The sequence below is a fragment of the Tamandua tetradactyla genome, chromosome 4, assembly GCF_023851605.1.
Source record: "Tamandua tetradactyla isolate mTamTet1 chromosome 4, mTamTet1.pri, whole genome shotgun sequence".
Taxonomy (NCBI): domain Eukaryota; kingdom Metazoa; phylum Chordata; class Mammalia; order Pilosa; family Myrmecophagidae; genus Tamandua; species Tamandua tetradactyla.
Window position 1 is genome coordinate 147,574,730 of NC_135330.1, and position 25,037 is coordinate 147,599,766.

Consider the following 25,037-nt stretch of genomic DNA (forward strand, 5'->3'; position numbering starts at 1 on the left):
ACCATGCCATAGGGGAAGGTCCAGAATGGGACAGAGGTGAAGAGGCCTCCAAAGAGACTCCGAATGAAGAGGGGTCTTCGTGATTTAAAATATTTGTTCCACCTCCTTCCCGCTTTGAGGATTAGGAGCGGGGAGAGCAGGGTGGCAGCTGCCGGAGCCCGCCCGGCTGCCTGGTGGGTAAACCACAGCTCTTGCAGCTGCGGGGCCCAGCCTCTGCATCTCACACACAACCGCGCGGAGCTGGAAGACCGGGCGCATGAGGTCTTTCCTTCAACAGACAGGGCTAGAGATTCCCGCGGAGCCGTCTTGCGCAGGAGCTGTTGGGATTTTCTTTCGATGTGTTTGGTTTTGTGGTCCTTCAAGAAGCATCAGAAAGGAAGATGGTTGGTGTTTGGACATCTGGTCCCAAGTCCAAACTAAAACAGAGCCCTTGGGATAGACAGGAGCTGGGGGATGATCGGAACTGTAGCTATTGTGTACGGGGAAAGGCAGTGATGACTGAGCAGAGACAGGGGCCCGTGATGGGAAATCAGCTGCATGATTTGGGAAAAGGCTTTCCAGGCAGAGAAATAGTTAAGCCCTAAGCTAAGAACAAACACATGGTGCGCAAAGGACAGGATGAGAGCCAGCATGTTTGGAGCCTAGAGAACGGGGGTGAGTGGACTTGGAGGTCAGGTCCATGAGTGGTGGGTGTGTAGCTTCCAGCATGGCCCCCAATGATCCCCTCTTCCTGGTCTTCATGTCCTTGTAATCCCCTCCCCTTGTGGTGGCCAGAATTAGAGAGTCACTCCTAGCAAAGAATGTGGCAAAATAGAATATACAGTATACAGGAAGATTAATTCTGAGATTGTGTTATACGAAGCTGTAACTTCCTTTTTTACTTCCTCACTTTTTTCCTCTTTATTCTTCCTTGGCTCACTCACTCTGGTGAAACAAGCAGGCAGTTTTTTTCTTTTTTAAAAATATTTCTATTGAGAAATCACATACATACATTCCATACATGGTGTGCATGAAATGGCTCACAATATCATCACATAGTTGTGTATTTATCACCATGATCATTTTTTAGAACATTTGCATCATTCCAGAAAAAGAAATAAAGAGAAAAAAGAAAAAACTCATACATATTATACACCTTGCCCCTCCCTCTCATTGACCACTAGTACTTCCATCTACCTAATTTATTTTACCCTTTGTACCCCTTATTATTTATTTATTTTTTAATCCATATTTTTTTACTCATCTGTCCATACTCTGGATAAAAGGAGTATCAGACACAAGGTTTTTACAATCACCCAGTCACATTGTAAACATTTTATCTTTATATAGTCATCTTCAAGAATCAAGGCTTTTGGAACACAGCTCAATAGTTTCAGGTGTTTCCCTCCACCCTCTATAATGTGCCATTGGCTAAAAAGGGATAACTATATAATACATAAGAATAACTTCCAGGATAACCTCTTGACTCTGAAATCTCTCAGCCACTGAAACTTTATTTCATCTCATTTTCTATTTCCCCTTTTGGTCAAGAAGGCTTACTCAATCCCTTGATGCTGGGCCTGGCTCATCCTGGGATTTCTGTCCCACATTGCCAGGGAGATTTATGCCCCTGGGAGTGATATCCCATGTAGAAGGGAGGGCAGTGAGTTCACCTGCCAAGATGGCTTAGAGAAACAGGCAACATCTGAGCAACAGAAGAGGTTCTCTGGGTATAACTCTTAGGCCTAATTTTAAGTAGGCTTAGTCTATCCTTTGCAGGAATAAGTTTCATAGGGGCAAACCCCAAGATTGAGGGCTTGGCCTACTGATTTGGTTGTCCCCACTGTTTGCAAGAAAATCAGAAATTCTCCAAATGAAGAAATTGAATATTTCCTCCTTTCTTCCCATTCCCCCAAGGGAACTTTGTAAATCTTTATTCACTACCCAAATTAGCCTGGAATTTATCGTGGCATCACACTAACCTGGACAAACCAACAAAATCTCACCTCCTATAAGTACCATAAGTACCTACTTATGATGTTCAACTAAACTGACCATACGAGTTAAATTAGGAAATGCACTACCAAAAATATAAATTTTTTACCCAATACACATCTCTTTGGTTTCACACAGATGTTAAAGTTTTAAAATATGGACAATATTATCCTTTACCCTGTGTTCTGATTTACCTTATTCCTATGCAGATCAGCTTCATTCATATCTCTACTTGAAGTCTGATCACTTTTTCAACTTTTTAAACAGTTCCTGTATGGGGTACTGCTGACTTTCAGAGCTCTAATTCTGAGTCTCAAGTGTCACATAAATACCCAAAGTTTCTGGATATGACCATGTTATATACAAATAGCTCAGTATCTCTGAATTTAGAATGAACAGTTACACCTCCTGAATATATGTGATTGCTGTAAGAAGCTGCCAGTTTTAAGCCCCCCTATGGAGAGACTCATACGGCAAGGGTGAAACCAGTGAGGAACAGACCAACAGTCCATGAAGAACTGAATCCTGCCTTCAGCCCTGTGAGGGAGCTTCAAAGCAGATCCTCCTCAGTTGGACATGGAGATTACTGCAGTCCCCTCCAATACCTTGAATGCAGCTAGTAAGAGATCTTGAAGTACAGGGCCCAGATAAGCTGCATTTGGATTTACCACCTACAGAAACTGTGACATAATAAATGTTGCTGTTTCCAGCCACATATTTTGGAGTAATTTATCACACAGCAATAGATAACTAATACAGGTGGATAGGACCAAATCATGTATAGGTTTGTAGGCTGTGGTGAGTTTGGAGTTCTCTCACATTGCAATGCAGGGTGGGACATCATCATTTTTTATAAAAGATCACGCTGGTTAATATGTAGGAAAAGGATAGAACAGGGACAATATTGGAAGCTGGAAAACCATGTAGGAGGCTCTTGACATATGTATGTGAAATGGTCAGATTTAAGGCATATTTTGAATGTAATGCTGATTTGACTTGCTAGGGATTGAATTTAGTGGAAACAGAGCATTTACAGATGACTTCCAAAGTTTAGCTTGCTCAGCTGGGTAGATGCAGGTGCCATTTGTTAAGATGAGGACAATTAGGGGAAAAGTTGGTTTGGAGTGGAGATGGGAGTCCTTATGTTTGAGATTTTAGTTCCAATCCAAGTGGAGATGTAAAGGAGAAGTCTGGGTTCAGGTCTGCCTGTGTAGGTCTGAAGGATGGGAGGAGAGGTCAGTTGGGAGAGTCTACTTACATGAGTGTCTCAGAAGCCTCTTAGAGTAGAACTGTCTTCAGGGTAGTCAAGATGCTCTCATTTGTGAAAGAAAATGAGCCAAAGTTGGCTCTACCCTGTATTTAGAAATTTATCCTCTAGCTTAGTCCACATATTTAGGGTAAGGGGGATGTAATAGCAGCCTCTACAAAATTGAAAATAAACCTTTTGATCAAATCTTCATGAGACAAAGAGAACCAAACTTTTAGCACCTCTGTGTGTCAGTAGTTCTGCAGAAATGGGAGATGCTGGTCTTAGCAAAGGCATCAACAAACTTGGATATTGATGAATCACAGCAGTAATATTTGTGTCTTTGTCAGCCATTGGTGATGACCTCTTCTGTGAGCAACTGACATAGCTGCCTTTTTTTTTTTAAACTTCATAGTAACAAGAGCTATCACTAAAGAAGTAGAGGAAGAGGAAATTGGCAGATGATAAATTGTAGCCAAGAAGACCGTCTTAGGAACATTTTTTTTTTTTTTTTTGAGGAATTTGAAATGGGTTGAATTTTCTTAGTTGGGAAAGAAATGGAAAGTATGGTTATCATGACCCTGTTTTTACCTACCAGATGTGTTCTCTGGAAAAGAGGGGTTAAACAAAAAGAGACATTTAAAAAGATGTCTGCATTTGTTGGAAAGCTGTTGTCAAGACCATTAGCTATTGCCCCACAACATGTACACATATAAAATCCTAAATGATATTATACTTATTTTAGACAAGAAATTGATGTGTTTCTGCACATATATTCAAAGGACCAACATAGACAATTGTGTTTCCTGTTTTAGCCCTGCCTTTCTGCAAGATCACAGGTAAATTTTATTCTCAATTATGTTTATGCTTACAGTTGGCATACTTGCCTTCTCCTTAATCCTTAGTTTTTAATTTTTAATCCCATTTCTTCATTTTATTATTAATGTGTCTTTTACTATGAGCCCCTTCAAGCTTTTTGTTTTCCCAGAAAGATGAGAGGCTTAAGTAAAAATTTTAAATTAACTCAATATTGTACTATGAATGCCCTTAGTGTTTTTTCTATACCATGCAAAATACCATGTTGAAATTAGGTGATGCTGAGGGAGAGCTTTCTGTTTGGTAATCCCAGACCAGATCCTAAGGCTTAATCAAGGCAAATTAGTCACGGCCTAAAAATCCTCAAAGAGCTAACCACTGAAAATCAAATAGTTTCTGGAAGCGTGTTGGCCTAAAAGATTTTTTATATCCTTCAGACACGGGATGACCTGTTGCTTGTTGATTTTGTAGTTTTAGACTTAGAGGGCCTAATTTCTCTAGTGGAGGGAACCACTTGTAAAACTCATTAACTCAACACTTAAAAAGTGGAATAAGTTATTTTAATTGCGCTTTAACTGATTGCTTTGTTTTGAAAGTGAACACTTTGTTTTGGAAGTATTAAGTTTCATCGTGCATATTCAAAAAAACTTCTTGATAAATTTACCTGAAATACTAGGGGTACATCTAGCCTCAGAATAGAACAATGTTAGCTCTGCCTCTCTTCTCTCCCTTTTCTATTTCTCTTTGCTGGTTGGTACATTCTCCCTAGTGCAGATGAGCTTCCCTTATGTAGTGAGAGCAGGGGGCCATGGACACAGGCTGCCTTAAGTTAGTGGCTCCAGAGGAAAGAGAAATTTCCTTCACAGGGTCCATCATGTGGTCATTCTCAGCCAAGCACAAGGCCCAAGGGGGCTGGGTCAGGGCTTGGTTATAGGTCTGCCTGTGTGCCTAACAGGATGTTACTGTGATTAGCAGTTAGAGCTGCAAAGAGTGTATGTGTAGCACTTCCTCAGGAGAAGTAGATGAATTGTTACAAGAAGAATGGTGGAAGTGAAATGAGGCAGACAAAAGAATTAGGGATCCTTGCCAATATGTTGAATCTGATATTACAGAGTTCTTGTACAACTCTCTATTCTGCTTCCTTTGATCCAGAATAGTCTCAGAATCCAGTCCCATAAGGACTCTCCCAGTTTCTCCTGGTGCACCTTAGCTTGGTCTGAGAGCAAAATCAGTGTATTGGTCTTTTCTTTCTTAGCAGATCCAACACTTCTTGAGTCTGGTTATATATTGACCTTACTATAATACTTGGTCTGATGGCTAGGAGGTGGTAGATCCTGAGGGGTGTGGGTGTATATGTGTGGTTTAGCAAGGCATAATCTCTTATCATTTGTAGGAAAGAAGGGTCATTAGCCTTTAACCAGGAAGAAGGGGCTACTTCTGCAGGATCAGAGGGCTCACGAAAGTCTGGGGATGCAAGATAATTGACTCTATCATCCAAACATCCACTCCCATATAGTAGATTCCCACCAAAGTCCCCTTGAATTTGGAGTAGAAATCTTGAAAGGTTGAGAACTCAAGCTCCCCTGGAGCTTTGCTACTCTTAAACTAAGTCCTGGGCATGATCCTCAGTTGGTTTCCATTTTTCCCTTTCCCTTACTTTCTGGCTGGAAGAAATTGGAATATCTTTATATGTTACTTAAGGAGGGTTGAACAGTTATACTTGAATTGGCGATTAATCATTCTCAGCTATTTATTTTCACAAACCATCCATTGATTTCAACATCCATTGAAATGCTTTATACATTGCATCCACCAGTGCATTCCCTTCCACTGGTGTACATGTGTAAGTCGCCACTCGTGAAAGTTTTAGCAATTGTATTGCTGTGTTGCACCAGGGACTCTTGGTGTTCCCCTACCTCAATGCCCAGCAGTCCAGCTGCTAATCCTGCTATCAAATCCCACTTCAGGGTCTTCTTTAGACCATACTGGCTTCCATGGAAAGTAGAATCTGAGAAAGAGATTTGGGGGCAGGGAGTTTATTAGAGAGTATTCAATTTCAACATTTTTGAGGGTGTGGTGGTGGGGAGGTAAGGAAGCAGGATTGGGATATGGGAAAAGTTGAACTACAATGCACTTGTGCAAAAACCCCAGCCAACCCTGAGGCATTTAAACCCTAGTGTTGACCAGTACTGGATGCAGGCTGCTCCCTGGAGTGAATCTCAGATGAGGGGGATCCCTTCAATGTAAAGCTGTGTCTAGATCTGGACTCAGCTGAAAGCTATGGACACCAACATTACCAGCAACTGGAGAATGAGTACTTCAGTCCTGGAGGAGGGGATCTGGGCCAGTATCCAGTACATCTGTGGTCAGTGGGAGTGGAGAGAAGGACTAGTCTTGCTTTACTGAAATGAGTTTAGTCTGTCTTTGGAAGGTAAAGGAATTGGATGTAGGCTAATAATCCTAACAATAAGAGTGCATTAAAAGTGGTGGAGAATGTCAGAAAGCATGTGGAAAAGAAATGCTTTTACTCTTAAAACAAAAATTGAGAGTGTTCAACATTGAATGCATTAAGTAAAATTGTCTGTTTTTTTTTCTTAAGTTAGCTATAACTAACACATTATTTACAAATAACTGGCAGAAAAAAATATTTTTTATTGGTGAGTCTGATACTCTATGTACTCTAAGTTCTTTTCCCTTTAGACTCTGACCAAAAGAGTAGCTTTTGTAATGTGATTTTTGGAAACATGAAGTCTCATAGGTACACAAAGCCTGCTTCTTAGAAATAATGGAAGATGATATAAACAAACTCTAAAGACTGGGCTAATTATTCTTTCCTGATAGGGCAAGTGCTGACTCATCACATATTTAAACAACAGATTGTTCATGAAGCTTGCTAAATGATTTTGGAGAGTTTTGAAGGAGAAAGTCAGAATTTCAGTTGGCCAATATCATTTCTTCCATCTTAACCTTTATTTTTTTCTAACAAATCCTGAATTATTATAACAAAACAATAAAAAACTTTCCCTAACTTCTTAGAGGTTATAAATAATTTTGTATACTTTTTCTTACTTCTACATACATTTTCCTATTTTTATTATTGTTGCCCACTTTGAAGATGAGGACACTGAGGCTATTAGAAATTAAATGAATTGTCAGATTCCACATTTCAGCCTCCCAGAGTTTATAATCTTTCCAAATCCTACAATACTGTATTTTTTATCATCTCCTACAGCCAAGTAAGTTAGCAGTGTAGATTCTCAGAAGTAACTAAGAAGGATTTGAGTGGAAGAGAGAATGCAAGCCCTTTTGAAAGGAATCCAATTACATTGCATAAAAGAAAAGAAGTCTTATTTTTGCCTTGGGCAGTGAAATACCTTGGACCCACCCTGGATATAGTAAGGGGGAAAAAGACCAAAGGGATGTGAAGAATTTAAGAGATTTACCCCAAGGTAGGGAAATGATTCTGATGAAATGGTGCTTGAAAACTACAGTGTTCTCAGAGGCTGAGACCAGGAAAAGATGTAGACATTTTCTTGGAAAAAGTTCAGACCAGAAGTCAGAAAGATGATTGAGGGGTTGAAGGGACTGATTTAGAAGGACAGATTAAAAGAATTACATAGGTTCACCTTGGCACAGAGACAGCAAAGGTAGTCCTTGATAGCCATTTGGATGTATAACTACCAAGGAAAATGAAGTGTTACTTGGGGTAGAACAAAGGAATATAATTACCTGAAAATTAATTAATTAATAATTACTTGAAAATTAAGGCAATGGAAAGAAAACTGAATATGAAACAATTCATGTTTACAAAAATATTTATGGCAGTTTGATTATTAACTTCAGGGCTTTAAAGGGTCAATTTACAATGGACAAAAACTGTAGAACATAGTTTATTACCTCAAAGAATAATCTTTAACACTGTAAATTGTGTTGAACTTGAGTTCAGCTATTATCTAAGCACAATACTATGGATTTGTATGAAGCAGATCACATGGTTATTTTGGCTTGGATGCCAGAGAAACAAACACTTTTGCCACCTGACCTGTGGAGTGACCCAAGGTGACTGGGAAGATACTGGATGTTCTCTCCTGGAAAGGTTCAGTGACCTAAGGATAGGTCAGCTCTGAGATCACTCTGTGAGGTTGTGGCTAGTTATTGGTCTGTGTGTCATGATGATGGTACTATGATTTGAGAAACTCACCCTCTCTCCTTGATGGGAACATTCAGCCTTGGTTTTGGAATTCTATCCTTGGCTTTTGTGCTATCTAAAGCATAGCTTCTACTTCTTTGTGTGTTATATTCTACATTTGTTAGCTGGTTAGACAATTCTCATATTTTGTGAATATTTTGTTTCCTTAACTATTACTGATGAAGTATTTTGCAATAATATATAGAATTCCTAATATGTACTTATTTTTCATCCATACCCTGTAGAATAGTTTCCTTTTTTTTTGGCATGGGCAGGCATGGGGAATTGAACCCAGGTCTCCGGCATGGCAGGTGAGAACTCTTCCTGCTGAGCCACCATGGCCCACTTAATTTGCTTTTGAGAGGTGTTATAGAGCTTTCCATTTTCTTTTTTGTGTTTTTTTGGATTTAACAGACAAAATTTACTTTGTTAATTATCATAATAGCTTTTACACACTTATTATCAGTTCCTATACTCTTTTTTTTTAATTGACAAAACATAGCAACATACAAACATGAACATTCTTAACATATGAACATTACATTCTTGGATATGATCAATGGCTCACAATATCATCACATAGTTGTATACTCATCACCAAGATCATTTCTTAGAACATTTGCATCACTCCAGAAAAAGAAATAAAGAGAAAAAAGAAAAAATTCATACATACCATAACCCTTACCCCTCCCTCCCTCCCTCTCATTGACTGCTATTATTTCCATCTACCCAATATATTTTAACCTTTGTTCCACTTATTTTTTTTTCTATACCCCTTACCACTCCCTTTCATTGATCACTGGTATTTCAGTCTACTGTCTATACTCTTCTTGTTGCAGACTTGTAGCAAACCACTGGGCATGCTCTGAGCCACACTTTAAGTTGCATGCTGGTATGAAAAAAAGATGCAGAACTCACAGAGCGTGGTGTGTTCTGCGCAGAAGTCCAGGGTTCCACTTTTGACTCTGGTCATGAGTTTTCTTATCCCTGAAATGAACATAATGATTTCTGTCTTTTCTTTCTGGTTCTGTGGAAGACCATGTAGTAGGAAAGAAGGGATCTTGGTTTGTTACTAGTGATATGCTAATTACACATGATAGGTCAGCTGGGAGAAAATGGTTCCTGTGTGATGTCCTTGAGAGAGTTTTCATTTGCCCGTAACAGAGAAGTGAGTTTTTGTTTTATCAAGTTACATTTATACATTTCAGAACCATGTAAGTAATCTTAAATTTGTAAAATTTAAGATTATGTTAAAGGAGGCAGTATGGGTTAAAATTCAGACAGAACTGAGTATTCATCCCTGCTTTGGCATTTACCAGATTGTGTGACCTTGGGCAAGGTACATAATTTCTCTGCTCCTAGCTTCTTCATCTGCAAAATGGAGCTAATATTGCCGACCTTGCAGAGTTGTTGCAAGGTTTAGGTGAGAAAAAAAATATAAAAGTAATAAAGGTGGCGCCTAGCACAGAAAAGTTGTTAATAAATATGAGTTTTCTTCCTTTAATGAGATTTGGGGATTTCTGGTTTGTGTACACATCAGTGCTGATGGAGAGACACTTATACTGAAATAAAAATTGTAGAGTCCTCATCTGCTTGAACAAAGGAAGGTGATAATGCCAGGTTTCTGTTTCTGGACCTTCTAAGACTGCATCTATTTCAGTTAGAAAATGGCTTCTTGACTCCAAATTTAATCATTCAATTGATATCTTAATAGTAGGCTATTTTTAATATCCATTTATTTGTTTGAGGACTTAATTATTTGAAGTTTAATTGAATGAGATCAATTAAAACTGGTATAATTTGTTTTTTTGCATGGGCAGGCACCAGGAATCAAACCTGGGTCTCCGGCATTGCAGGTGAGAACTCTGCCACCGTGCCACTGTGGCCCACTCAGAACTGGTATAATTTTTAAGCTAACTTGAATGTTGTAGTTTGGGGGCTACTAGCACAAATGCTGTAGCTGTCGCTTCTCTGACTGACCAGCTCTGACAGATCTTTTCTTAGGTCTCATACAAGAAACAGTGCCATCCCACCAATTGTCTTCGTGATTTAGTGTAATAGGAATACTTATTTGACAGTCATTTTTCTTAAAAAATTTCTTATCCATGTTCTGTTCCTGTTAGATTTAGTCTTTGTCTACACATTTTCCAATCATATATTTCTCTCCTTTCCTGTGTGAGTCCTTACATTCAAAAAGAGAATTTCTAATCTACCTAGTTATTATCCAATTATCTCAGGATGTGATGGTAACTCTTGTGATATGTTTGTCTTCTTTCATAAAAAAAGCCACCTCCTCTTCTCAGTATCAGGAGCTCATGTACAGACAGGATTAATCATCAGGGACTGAGTGTGAGTTTGTTGGCTTAAGAAAATGTTATTGAAGGATATAAATGAAGCTTTCATTAAGATAAATAACATCAGCAACAAAAAGCACAAAAACAAGAAAAATTTCTGGGCATAGAATGTATTGTTCTGAGACTCTGCCTTTCTTTAATGTAATTTAATATTTTAGCAAAAAAGACAGTACATTTTTGTGGCTAGTCTTTTCATGTTGCTCAGTCCTCCCATCAGCTGGAATGTGTGCGAGTTGATGTTACCGTTTTTACATGAATGTGGGTCTGAAGTACAATTAAACATAGAATTAAACAAAGACTAGATTTCTTGTTTTTTACTGTAGTTCCCATATCTTTTTTTTTCCTTCTAATTTGTGACCTTCCATTTCCACTGTGCAACTTTTAAACTGTAATAACCCCGCTATTAGGATGTCAGGGATGTAATTTGTACAATTCGAAAATGTTCTCTCTCCACATGACCCTCGTTGCCTGTAATCATGATTGTGTAAACAGGCTGTGGAAAGGTTAAAAAAGGCTGTTGGAACTTAATAGTTTGCTGACACATAAAATACGTACATCAGTTTTCTCCAGTCTTGGCCATTGTAGACTACAGATCTTTTTAGCTTTTTCACTATCTTTTTTCCAGTGTGTTTTCTTCAACAGTTCTCATTTCTGTCAGTCAGTGTCACACGGCAGTTCTGGTTTTATCTCTGCTTGACAAGGTTAAGCCAGTTCAGCTTTATTTTCTATAGATTTCTTCTGATAACCATAGTGTGAACTCTAGACTATGTGTTAGGAACTGAAAAGAGGCCAAAAGCTTTTTTATTAGCATTTGTATTCCCACATTCATTAATTTTCCAAGGGGCAAAAATGTGTCAGTGCCCATGAAGAAAATATAATTAGGTGAGAAGCAAATTTTTTTCTTTTTCCTACATTAAATAGAATGCAAAGTACAATTCTTCATGATGGTATCTGCATAGTATGTTGTCTTCTAAGACAAACTGTTTAGTATTTCTCTTTATCCATTTTTTTGAGAATACAATTGTTTATTTTATTGCTTTTTTCCTTTGAGATGTTCTGAGCTAATGTGGAGAACTGCTATGATTAATTTAATTTTTAAGCTTTGGTCAATAATTTAGGGCAATTTGCATTTTGTAATCAGTTTTAAAATGAGGATAGATAATGCTTTCTTTTTCCTTAAGAATTATTTTGTGATGGATAGATAAAAGTATGACCAATGTGTATTTTGATGAATTAAACTCAGATTGTAATAACAGAGAAATAAGTATAAAATTTTAGTAGTTGCCTTCACAAACTCTGTACTAATCCTGGCTCTTATTTTCCTATTGCTCATAGAGTGAGTGTGAACAACTTCTGGTGAATGTTATTTCCTTTCAGAACACTGTAAACTTGCTCATTTGTCCACATTGGCTGTTCCATTATATTATTGGTATTTGGAGGCAGATATATTAAAAGACCATGGTGATCTTTATTTTACTATTATCAGTGACTAGACCAGATTATAAATAACCTGCAAAACCAGAGTCCAGAACTTTCTGAAGGTCTGTAGGGTCCTACCTTATTCTGAATAAGAGATGTTGAAAGAACGCCACCTTCCAGAGCTCATATATGGGAATATTGTCAGCATAGAGACAAATCGCCTGTAGAAACAATTAGTTGTGACCATGAAAAAGCTGGCAACTCCTGCCAAACTCTGAGGACAGAGTAAGGAAAGGTATATCACTGACACGGACAGCATGGAGGAGAGAAAATGAGAATTGAAGATAGGATTTTGTGAGGCTAAGTCCTTTCCCATAAATTCACAGATTAAGGAAGAGGCTCAGGTCCAATTCAGGGAGGAGTCAATATGTAAATTTTTATTTGCCAGGGCAAGGTCATGGTTCATCCTTGGTATTTCTTTCTCAGTAATGGCAGTCTATCAAAAGGGAATCAGGGTGGGCAATGGTGGTGCAGTGGCAGAGTTCTTGCCTGCCATGCCAGAGACCCGGGTTTGATTGCCAGTACCTGCCCATGCCAAAAAAAAAAAAAGAAGAAGGAATCAGTTTATGAGTTTGGGTTTTGTATCCATGCAAGTGCCACCAGAAACTAGAGCTTACTGGGAGCCCAGATTGAATTCTGGGAATCAGCTAGGACTAGTGAGAATCCTTTTCCCAAAGTGGACCTTGAATGAAAACCAGGATCTTTATAGCTAAAGAAAAGATGATTTCTAGAGCCCATGTGCCAATGTAGCAGTCTGCTCAATTCTGACTGCTCCAGGAGAGAAGTTGCCGATGGAAAGCAGCATAACAAGTGGCTAGAATGGAATTAGGGCAGGTGGGGTCTTTCATGAAGCCATATGAGGTAAACTTGAGGGAAAGAGTGCGCTTAATTTTGTTCTTTCTCCCCTGTAGCCAGGTCATCTGACTCCCACCTCCAGGTTCAACTTCAATTGAATTCCAAGACCCATTTCTGAAACTTTCGATAGGGGGCAACTGTGAGACAGGGTTTCCTGACTCAGCAGTAAGTCATTCCTGCTGATTAGATGGAAGTGACTTTTAGTTCTGAAAACTGAACTACTTCTATCTCAGTGACTTTCTAGAGCCCTGTTGTTCTCTCCTTAAGCCTGCACATTTATTCAACAACTATTTATTGAGCACCTACTATATGTTAGGTATAGGGAATACAGCAGTGAACTAAACAGGTAAAAATTTCTCCTGTCCATGAACTCTAACTCAAGGTAGAGGTTCCATTATTTGCTGCTGGTTTCCTATATTATGGCAAACTAAGCCTTGGCTTCAAGATTTTTCTTCTCTGATTTCCTGATGGATCCAAAACACTCTACTCCCTCCATTTAGACTTCCTACATTTATCTATCTGACTGCATTATGCCCTTTTGCCACCCACCTAGGTCTGGCTCTTTCCATGACTAACCTTCACAGAGCAACGTTGACCTTGCTCCCTGCTCACCCCTTACCCCCACCTCAAGTGAGCACAGCTGCTTTCAGGTCTCAGCCTGCCTCACTCAACCTAGTTACATGATCCAGAACATGATAATGCCAAGAGGATCGTAGTTTTCCAAGTGCAATATCAAGAGAAAATATGTGGGCTGGTGGTGCTTCTAGGTTTGACTCCAGCTTTACCATTTAAGGAAGTGACCCAGAGCAGGTTACTTAAACTTTTTGAGTCTGCTTTATTATGTATAAGTTGCTCAAAATGATACTTCTCCTTCTGGTTTTTTTTTTTTTTTTTGCATGGGCAGGCACCAGGAATTGAACCCAGGTCTCTGGCATGGCAGACGAGAACTCTGCCTGCCCTCCGGGTTTTTAAGAGATCCAAACAGGATCATGTATGTAAAGACCTGGCACACAGTGGGTAGTCAGTGATGGTTCTTTTCTTTTTGCCAGCTTCATTTTCACATTCAGTGGTGAAGATAACCATGGGGAGAGGAAAGCCAGGGATAAAATTCCTGTTCTGCAGATATTGAAACTAAGGCTCATGATTATTGTGACTTATTCATATCAAGTGACTGTTGGGTAGAGGAGGGTCCAATGTGAAACGTCAAGTCTCTTAACTTCTGTTCAAAGCTTTTTTATTAGTTAATGCTGCCTTTACTGAAAAAATAACAAAATATAACCAAATAAAATGAAATTTGCAAGAAATTATTTATGTATTATTTTATTTTGCTGAGGCTGATGGAATGCAACACTGCAGAGATGGACGGGCCTTTATAAAGGGGATTTATTTAGTTACAAACTTACAGTTTCTCAGAGGAAAGACAACTGGCTTTTATCTGGGTGGCTCTGTCACATGGAAAGGCACATGGTGATGTGCATTGGCTCTTTCTCCCCATTTCTGGGTTTACATGACTTCCCTGGGGCGTTTCCTCTCTGTATCTCCAAACATCTGGGTCTATGTCAGCTCTCAGCACTGCCCTGAAGTATGATGAGCTACTTCTCTCTCCTTTTAAGTATCCAGCTAATTAAATTAAATATCACTCATTGTGGAAGGCATTCCCCTTAGCTGGCTGCAGATGTAATCAGCCATAGATGAATTTTACACATTGTAGCAACAGAACAACAGTGTACCATGACCTGGCCAAATTGACATCTGAACTTAACTACTACATATATTTATTTATAAATGTTGGTCAAAGTGACTAAACGATATAAAAATTTTTTTCTTTGCTCAGTTATTGCCATTGACCTTATCCTTTAATATATGTCCATGCTGGACATAGGTGTCATGTGAGAAGAAATAATAACTGTCTGACAATAACCTAAATGAAAGTATTTAAAATGTTTATTCATTGAAATTCCTGCAAGATTCTTATCCCCCTTTTAGTTTGATAAAACTAAAACAAAGAGAACTTATGTGAGCTCATGTTTGCAGTTAGTAAGAGGCAGATTGTGCGTTTGAACAAAGTCTGTCTAACATCAGAGCCTAAAACTGCTTATTTTCTTAATTACCTCTTTACATAAGTGTCTAATACTTTTTAGTTATTGTGCCATCTGTCTTAACACTTTATATTGGTAGGTTAAATATCTGTTTATGCTAGCATGGAATGAAAGATACAGAGACAGCACAAAATTAAGAGAGGACTTTTGGACTTACCAAACTTAAGAAAACTACTCAACTGCAACAATGAGCTATTTCTAATGGAAAAGTAAGAATGACTCAGGGCAGAACCAAAAGCCCAGAGGGTTGAGTCAAGAGTTATAGAGAATTATTCATAAAGTACAGGACTGGACTGGACTATAATCAAGAAAGTGGTTCTAGCCTCTGTGGGTTAAGACAGGCTGACAGAACGGAAGGGAGGCAGCTGGAAAGGAAGTAACAAATTATCGTTTATTTCAGGGGATGTGATTACCTATATATAAAACCCCAAATAACAACATCAATACATTATCAGATTTCAAAGATTAAGATAAACTCCTCAAGGCCTTCATGTAAAATGCTCAAATAACTTTTGAAGGCAAAAGAATTATAATGGCACCAGATTTTTCAAAAACCAGTGTGCAAAGCAAGTCACCAATAGAATGCACTTAAAAATAATAAGTGGAAGCCAAGGGTTTATATCCGGCCAAGGTGTCAGTCAAATATTAAGGTTACAGAAAAACAATTTCACTAGACAAGAACTTAGGGAATTCTGCATTTGTTACCCCTTCTTAAGAAATCTACTAGAGGATGGATTTCTTACAACAGGGTGATTTCTTACCAAAAAAAAAAAAATAGTTTTGAGGAAGGTTACCATCTCTAGGATTCCTCTGACGCTTTTGCATTAGTGGATTTGGAACAATGGCCACCCTCAGAGCCATCCCTCAGTGATCTCAAGTAGCTCATCAAAAGCAGTGATCAGCGATCAGACCACACACCCCTGGAGTTTGGAGGACTAGGTCTTCATGTCTCACTCTGGCACCAGAAAGCTGTTCCAGGAGCCTGAGCTTCAGTCCCCCCCTATTGCCAACCATGAGGCTGGGGCATGGCGGATTGTAATTGCTGCAGAAAGGGTAGAAATCACCAGTATTTACTAGCCTCTTTCTCCTTCTCCTCCCTGGATGCTGCACAATGTTCACTGAGACTCTGGATTTTCAACATAGTTGATTCAGACAGTTGTCCCCCAATATAAGAACTGTTTTGCTGGTGTTTCTGGAGATTCCTACTCCACCATCTTCCCACAATCCTCCATGGACTTTTTAATAAATAGTGCTAGGATAAGTGGGAAGCAATTTGGAATAAGATAAAACTAAATCTATACCTGACACCATACACAAGAACAAGCTCTAAGTATTAATTATCTAAATCCAAAAAAAAAATAAAATAATACAACAGTAGAATAAAACATGGGTGAATTCTTCTTCATTTTTTTTTTAATTGTGAAAAATAGCATATATACAAGCCCAAGAAATTTCGAAGCACACAACAACAACTAGTTTTGGAACAAATTTCAGAATTTGATCTAGGTTACAGTTCCACAATTTTAGGGTTTTCCTTCTAGGGCTCCAAGACACTGGAGACTAAAACAAAATTATCAATATGATGATTCAGCAGTCATACTCATTTGCTAAATCCTATTTTTTCTGTTATAACTCCAGCTTCTTCTTTGATTTTTCTCCCAAACATTAGGAAAGAAATTTAGAATGTCCATTCTAACTTTATCATGTTGGAAGGGGCTGTCGATAATATGGGATAGGGATATGAAACTTGATGTTCTGGAGAGGCTGGCCCCTCTGCATTTCAGGACTTCCCTGTTTCAGGGACCCATCTGGGGACTGTAGATTTCTGGAAAGTTACCCTCGTGCACAGAACATTTGTAGACTATTTTATAATGCCCTAGGTGTTCTTAAGGGTGGCAGGAAAGGTTTTGGTTGGAGTTTGGCAAGTTATGATAGGTAGCAATGTCTAACTGAAGCTTGCATAAGAGCAACCTCCAGAGTAGCCTCTTGACTCTACTTGAACTCTCTCAGCCACGGATACCTTATTTGTTGCACCTCTTTCCCTGATTTTGGTCAGAATGGCATTGTTGATCTTATGGTGCTAGAGCCAGGCTTATCCCTGGGAGTCACCTCCCACATTGCCAGGGAGACTTGGGTGAATTTTTTAAAATTTTAGTGTAAGGAAAGTCTTTCTAACTATGACTCAAAAATCCAGAAGTAGAAAGAAAAAGATTGAAAGTTTGAGTTCATAATAATAATTTAAAAATTGCACGGAAAAAACCAAACGGCACCCTAAACAAAGTTAAAAAATAACCAACACTGCAAGAAAATTCACATCTACACAGGGAAAGAACTCTTAAAGTTGAGGGATAGGGGACCAAAAAACCTAATAGAAAAATTATTTTTAAAATAATCCGAGAGGTGTGCCCAAACCGGTAGGGCCAGGGTGGCACCAGCTGCTGCGCAGGGAGGCGGCTGAGGCTGCAGCTGGAGGGAAGCCCTGGCCCCTCTGCACCTGTGTTTGGCAGAACCGGTGTGAGAGGAAGGCTCAATCCTTCCCCTCCACCCTGATAATCAAGAGCTTTGGCCAGACCTTTGAGAGAACAATGAGATAATGCAGAGTCAGGTGGAACACACAGACTGCGGTGCTGAAGGGCACTGATAAGGAATCTAGCACCTTGGCCCGTGATCCCCCAGCACCACGTGCAGCGGGTTCAGTTGAGGAGGTTTCATTGACAAGCCACAATTATAGGATCTAACGACAGCCCATACCAAGGTGGTGTATTATTTTGACAATTCATTTTCCTACACACTACTCCCTCAAACCACCTAAGGTTACATTTACAACAAGAATTTATCATCCCCAAATATTAACAGTAATGGCAGCATTTGTCTCCACATTCTAGGATCACTGTGGTCTCCTACTTTGACTATTTCTAAAGTTCTTTTGTCCACTTATTCACTGCTATGCGATCTGAACTAAGATGACTCCCTATTGTTAGAAGTTGCACGGATCTATAAATCAAAGATAAGCACAACAGAATATCTTGGAAATGGGCTCAGAAGTACGCCATGTGATGCTACTTTAAAGTCAGAATAACCTGCATTATAGCTGGAGTAAATGTTGAATTATTGTTCCTTTTTTGATTTCCTTATCTAGCTGCTCCCCTATCAGATTTTAGATTTTATTTTTTGTTTACTTCCCTCCATTCATTCACATTCTCATCTGAGAAGACCTAAGTTCTTCCAGCTTAGAACAATAACTGCTTTTAGAAACTGTAGAGTAGTTACAAGAGAACAGCTGCCCAAGATTGACAATTTTTAAAAACATGGAGCATGTGTATTATGTGGCCAATGTCTTCACTCTAACTTGATTGTGAGACTAAAACCATTCCTCACTGCTCTAACATGCTGAAGAAGTCATCTGATAGGGAGAGAGATGGATGTTCGCAGAACTCCATAGCAGTGTCCATTCATATTTCAGCCTTCCACTGTTAGAGATTTAAGGTTGCATGATATACTTTATGTTCATAACTGATGTGACTAGAGAATTGTTATTGAATTTATAGCATCAGCAGAACAGAAAACGTGATGTATTTTATGCATGTCAATTAAGGAGTAATCTATTCTTGTTCTACAGAGAATGAAAATTAGAAATCAAGCACCCTTTGTATTCCAAAACAGTCTCAAACATTTTATAATTTTCATTTAAATTGTTAGGAGGCTTGGAGCTATTAGGTAATCTATCTTCCAATATACTGTTTAATAGAGCACTGAATAAGTGATGCGAGTTGCCAATGGATGGGTGACCAAATAAAAGCTCTGCTAGCAATTAATTTATTTTTCTTCAATTAAATTGCATAAATCAATAAATTAGCTGCCTGGATTAATCAGTATGAGAAACAATCTTATGAATGCAAAGCTGTTTTTCATATATACTGTTGGGATTTGCTTCACTGTTTGATATCACACGATGATGTCAAGTTCAACATAGTGAATATTTTGCCAGATTCAGTTGAAGAGCACAGTCTGTTACAGGGTGACATATTGATTGACCTGATTTATGCAGAATTAATAAACTAATCAGATAGTATAGCTTTAGTTTGCTGCACATGATATTGGCAGACCTTAAGTTCAGAGATGGACCTGGGACCCAGCAGTTTTGAAACATGTATTTGGAGTTTAAAGAATTTATTTTCCAGGTGCAAACCCCATTATACACTTGACAGATGATACAACCATAATATGGAAGTAATAATGGGTCAAAATTTGCAAAATAAAGTACTGTTTTGGTGTGGAAGTTGTCATGTGGCTATGTTGAAATGACTTACTATGGTGGGATACTGAGTATCCGTTGAAATGGATTTCTTCAGTCATTTACATTAATGAGTCTTTAAATGCATCAGATGTCATTTCATGTTATTTAACATGAATAGATAAAAGTCTAAAATTTTATTGGATTAAAAATAATAATAAAAGATTTTACAAAAAAAGGATTAAAATTGGTTCTCAAATATATAAAAATGTCAAACTCACTAATAATTAGAGATATGTAAATTAAAATAGCACTGAAATACCATTTCTCATTTTTTAGTCTGACAATAATTAAAAAGTATAAACACATTTTATCAACAAGGTTGTCAGGAAACAAGCACTCTCATATATTGCTGGTGGGAATGCAAATGTCAATACCTTCCCAAACTACATATGCACTTACTTTTTGGCCCAGCAATCCCATCTAAAAGAATTTACTCTGAAGATGCATCTCCAACAATATGAAAATATATACGAACAAGGTTATTAATTGAGGCATTGCTCGTAATTGCAGAATATTGGAAACAGCATAAATGACCATTCATAGAAGATGATACATCCACACAATAGATTACTACTATGTTAAATAGAATGAGGAAGACTTCTATGAATTGATTTGTAGTATATTAAGTGAAAAGACTAAAGTACTTAAGAGTTTCTATAGTATGCTAAGATTCATATAAGAACAAAGGGATATAAGGAAATATATGCATCAGCCCATTTGTACAAAAATATATAGGAAGGATAAATGTGAAAGCTAGTGTGGCATATTTATGGGAATTGGAGCCTAGCCGTCTTTAAAAATTTAAACAGTACTTTTCTTAACATTCTCTCCATACCTGCAATCTAACTTACTGTCCTCCCCCTCTCCTGTCGTAGACCGCCCATTTCCGTAGCCCACCACAAAACCACACCCTTCCTGTTATGTTCTACACTTCCCTATTCCTAACTTCTGCCCTAAACCTAGCAACTGCTTCTTAGCTTGTGTGATTGGCTACCCTCCCCTGACGTACATGCCCCGACTCCACCCCTCCTCCAAACTGTATATAACCCGAGCTCACCAAGCGTCGGGGTCCTTTTTAGCCCTTGAGCCCCTGAGCACACAAGTCTTTGCTATATAACAATAAAGTAGCAGTGCGCAACAATTGGCCTCCGGCTCAAGTCTTTTTAGGACCCTCGGCGGGGAACCCTGCCGAGCATCGGCTCACCTTAGTCCACTTCTCCGGGCCGGAACCCCCTCACCCCCACCCGGTGAAACGTCCAAACACCCTGATGCCGCGAGGCAGGAGGCCCAAGAGCCGTAGCGCCCTCTTTAGCCCCTGCGACATCACCGCGGCAGCTAGGAGATTGGTTCCCCATAGAAGGTGGATGGAAAACGGGTAGAAAGAGAAGGGAGGAATGGGTTTGGAGTAAGGATGAGGAGGGAGCATGTGCTGGTTTGAAAGGATGTATATACCCTAGAAAAGCCATGTTTTAATCCTAATCCCATTTTGTAAAGGCAGCCATTTCTTCTAATCCCTATTCGGTACTGTGTTTTTGAAACTGTAATTAGATCATCTCCCTGGAGATGTGACTCAATCAAGAGTGGTTGTTAAACTGGATGGGGTGGAGACGTGTCTCTACCCATTTGGGTGGGTCTTCATTAGTTTACTGGAATCTTATAAAAGAGAACAACAAGAGAGAAAGCTAGGAAATTCGGAGATTGCAGAACGACATAGCCACAAGAAGCAGAGAGTCCACCAACCAGCAACCTTTGGACATGAAGAAGGAAAACGCCTCCTGGTGAGCTTCATGAAGGGAAGCCAGGAGAGAAAGCTAGCAGATGGTGCTGTGTTGGCCACATGCCTTTCCAGATGAGAGAGAAACTCTGACTGTGTTCACCATGTGCCTTCTCACTTGAGAGAGAAACCCTGAACTTTATCAGCTTCTTGAACCAAGGTATCTTTCCCTAGATGCCTTGGATTGGACATTTCTATAGACTTGTTTTAACTGGACATTTTCTTGGCCATAGAACTGTAAACTAGCAACTTATTAAATTCCCCTTTTTAGAAGCCATCCAATTTCTGGTATATTGCATTCCTGCAGTTAGCAAACTAGAATAGGGACTCTCTCTCAGCATACCTTTTCTATAACTTTTACTCTAAGAACCATGGTAGTGTTTTGTTTTGTTTTCATAGTAGTATTTTATACACCCCAAAATAGAGAAAGAATTAAAACCTTCCAGGATGCAGAGAGGATCCAAAATGTAATATAAATGGTAACAGATAAGCCTAAGTGTATTACAAATAAATAATTAAAACTCCCTGAAGGGGATGAATAAGATAAGAATTAATCAAATTAATTTTGGGAAAGTATATTTTGGTTAGACACTGTAAGACTAAAGACAAAAAAAGTGTACCTAAAAACTATTCTACTTAGTAAATCTGTTTCTCATAGGCATTTGGTTATAATTCTGTGACTACTTTGTAAGAATACTAGGATGGAAGAAATAATTGAATATATTATAGGTCATGGAAGTCAGGTTTTTCACTGTTCAGAGAATGAAATTAAAAATAGGGAAAAGGGGAAGGCTAGAATGAATCCTCTGGTATTGATTTGGAATATGAAATACCAATATGAACTGAAGGTATTTAATAAATATACAAATAAATTGATATCAAAATAGATAAGTAAATATAGAAATATTTTAATAAATCTAGTGTGTAGGTTAGTGTATACACATATTTTTTAGCTCTATATGCTGAGAGGGCCTAAGAACACCAGAACTCAAGAGGCAATAAGCATATCTCACACCCAGATCTTGGTTTTGAAATATAATTCTTCAATAAGGAGAACCAGGGATCACTGGAGAAATGATTGATTACAGGATTGGTACAGGAAATATATGAGATAGATTTAGAGGTTTTTTTGGTACCAGAAAATAATCAAGGGCTGAAAAACAAAAATCAACTGGGCCATGCCAAAAGGATACAGAGGTCAATCTGAAAAAGCTCCTACTAACAAAACTGAATCTATTTCATGAACAAAATACATAATAACAGTATTGGATTATAACGCATAGAATAAAGTAGTTATCTATGCATTCATATTGACATAAATAAATGATTGAGTAAATAAAATAGAAAGGGGGACGGCCTTTCTTTATGGAATAATTTTATAAATGTGTATATGGAAATTTAAGTACCATGTTAGGCAAGCATTTCAGTAATAATTGTCGCAGGCAAGATCTACTGATGGGTGCTTAAACAGTGGATAAAAGTTTGCAGAGAAATAGAATAATACCATCGTCTCAAGGTATCTTTTCTGAGATATTTATCAATTACAAAGGGAACAATAGTAACATTATAGTGAAGATATCTGACAAATACTACCTAATCAATTGATCATGATTAAGCATGTCAGCATCAAGAGTCTCCCAATAAGCAGTCACAACATCATATCTAGGATTCATGACAAAATTGCAAAATCTCAATCTAATCCTGAGAAAATATTAGAAAGGCCCAAATTGAGATCCACTACAAAATATGTGACCAGGACTCATCAAAAGCGTCAAAGCTGTGAAAGACAAGGAAGAGACTGAGGAACTGTCACAGATTAGAGGAGACTAAGTACATACAACAGTTGAATTTGAGATTCTGGATTGGAATCTGCAGCATAAAAGAGACATTAGTAGAGCAAGGGGAAATTCATTCATTGCAGGTGGGAGTGTGACTTGGTGGAGCCTTTCTGAGAAACGGTTTAGCCTTATCCAGTAAAGGTGGAATATGTGCTCAGAATGTGAGCTGTCATTCCACTCCTAGATACAACTTATGGAATTATTGCACAGGAACATCATGATATATGTACAAGAATGTTTGTAGTAGATTGTTATGGGTAATCAAGAACAAGGAAAAAAATTCAAATGCTCATCAACTATAAATTGCACATATAAATTTTGGCATATTTATACGATATAGTACTATAGGGTGGTATAAGTAAATGAATGAAAGCTAAAAGTAACAATATGGATAAATCATAAAACTGTTGAATGAAGGAAGCAAATCATTTAAGAAAATAAATTGTGTGATTTTGTTTCTATAAAGCTCAAAAATTGGCAAAACTAAACTGTAAATTGTTCAGGGATATATACATACAAAGCAAAACTATAGAACAAAAGGAATAGTTAATAAATTCAGGATGTGATTGCCCTGGAGGGAAGAGGGAAATGATTAGGAAGGGACATCCAAGTCTTCTCTAATATCTTGATAATGTTCTGTTTCTCAGACTGGATGGTGGTGTACATTTCATACCCTGGTTTGAATGTTGATCTATTATATAGCAAAAATTTTTTTAAAGAAAGAAAACTAGTGCCTGGGAAATATCTATCTGGTAATTAAGAAAAAAACAAAAACAAACTAGCTCTTATAAAATGTTCTTTGTAGTTTACAGCTAAGTACAAAGAATATAGTCTCTCTCTGGTTTGCTACTTAAAATGATGCGGGATTTTTTGTTTTTAATACACTTCGCTATTTAAGAATGGGGTCATGAGTTTCATGACTTTTTCTGATCAAGAAAAAAAAAGTGAAGATAATAATTTGGCCTCAGTTCCATCCCTCACTTAAGCTACTAAAAAACATCAGTCCTCACTCGGCCATCTGCCATGCAGTGTACAACAAGGGCAGGAAAATTAACTCGTGTGAATTCAGAGATTTATCTCTCTGACATTCCGGCCCAGAAAAGAGAAACAGAAATACAGTATTGTCCATTAAGCCAACATTTCCCCACAACCTGTCTCAAGTTTCGTAGCCCTTGTTAAGTAGGTTGATGATATCGGTCCTGTTCCCAGTGGGCAAATGTTAATGTCAGTTAAATAGAATCTGAGGAGGAGATTTGATGAACCAAAAAACTCACTGAAGGTAGTAGATCAAGGGTGGTGAATGCATGAAGAAAGCAAAAACTCTTTGCCCTACCCCAAACCCCCATTTTGCAAATTATTTAACCATGTACTTAAGGGAACGAATGCAAAGACAGCCTACCTTTAATGCTTCTGCTTCACTGTAAGCAGGTGCAAACGTCTTTAGAAGCCTATGCTATTTTTCTTCTTCCCCATCTGTTTTACTTCTTTTTTACTCCAATGTTTTTATTCCTCTTCAGATACTTAGTTATAGATCCATTGAGTAAGGACAAATCGATGTTAAAGATAAGTAGGGTGATTTGCTTTTTCCTTTTACTTTAAATACTGATTACTTCCGGCTGGGTGTGAGGATAAATAACTTCAGTTTTCACTGCCACTTATATTGAAACCTAGAAACAGTGAGCAAATAAATGTGATCTGAATTGTCTCATTGACTGAGAGCATGTCCGTCAAATATCTTCTATAAATAGTAAGTAAATCTTAAATAATGGCAGAACTTGTTAAAACAATGAAGTGGGAATGCAATATGCTCCATTTTGATATATGAGGACATACAGCTGAGGCTGTGATTCTTTTCCTGATTCATAGTTGCATGCGTTTCTGTGCAGCACAGAATGAAGCAGGTAATTGACAAGTATCTAGGAATGTTTAGGCACTAAATTGAAAAGTAGGCTTACGACTTTTTTTGGTCATGTAAGGGGATAAAAATCATTCATAGTCTAATTTCTAAAACTCACCATATTCAGTGATTTGGAAATAATATTTTTGATGTTTCAGATGTAAGTAGTAAAATGAAAAATTTTGCATAGATGCTGAAAGGAATAACAAATCAATTATA

The 25,037-nt window shown here is 38.1% G+C and overlaps 1 protein-coding gene, 1 long non-coding RNA gene and 1 pseudogene across 36 annotated transcripts in view; 2 read left to right on the top strand and 1 right to left on the bottom strand.

Moving 5' to 3' along the window:
* Positions 1-25,037, top strand: part of LOC143681453 (uncharacterized) — a 241,337-nt gene that overhangs the window by 44,876 nt on the left and 171,424 nt on the right. The window lies entirely within an intron of this gene.
* Positions 770-24,451, bottom strand: LOC143681451 (uncharacterized). Its single transcript, XR_013174613.1, has 3 exons — positions 24,321-24,451; positions 5,953-6,044; positions 770-790 (listed from the first exon to the last, which is right to left on the bottom strand). It is a non-coding gene; the product is annotated as an uncharacterized LOC143681451 (long non-coding RNA).
* LOC143679581 (ubiquitin-conjugating enzyme E2 D3 pseudogene) lies at positions 15,958-18,321 on the top strand (annotated as a pseudogene).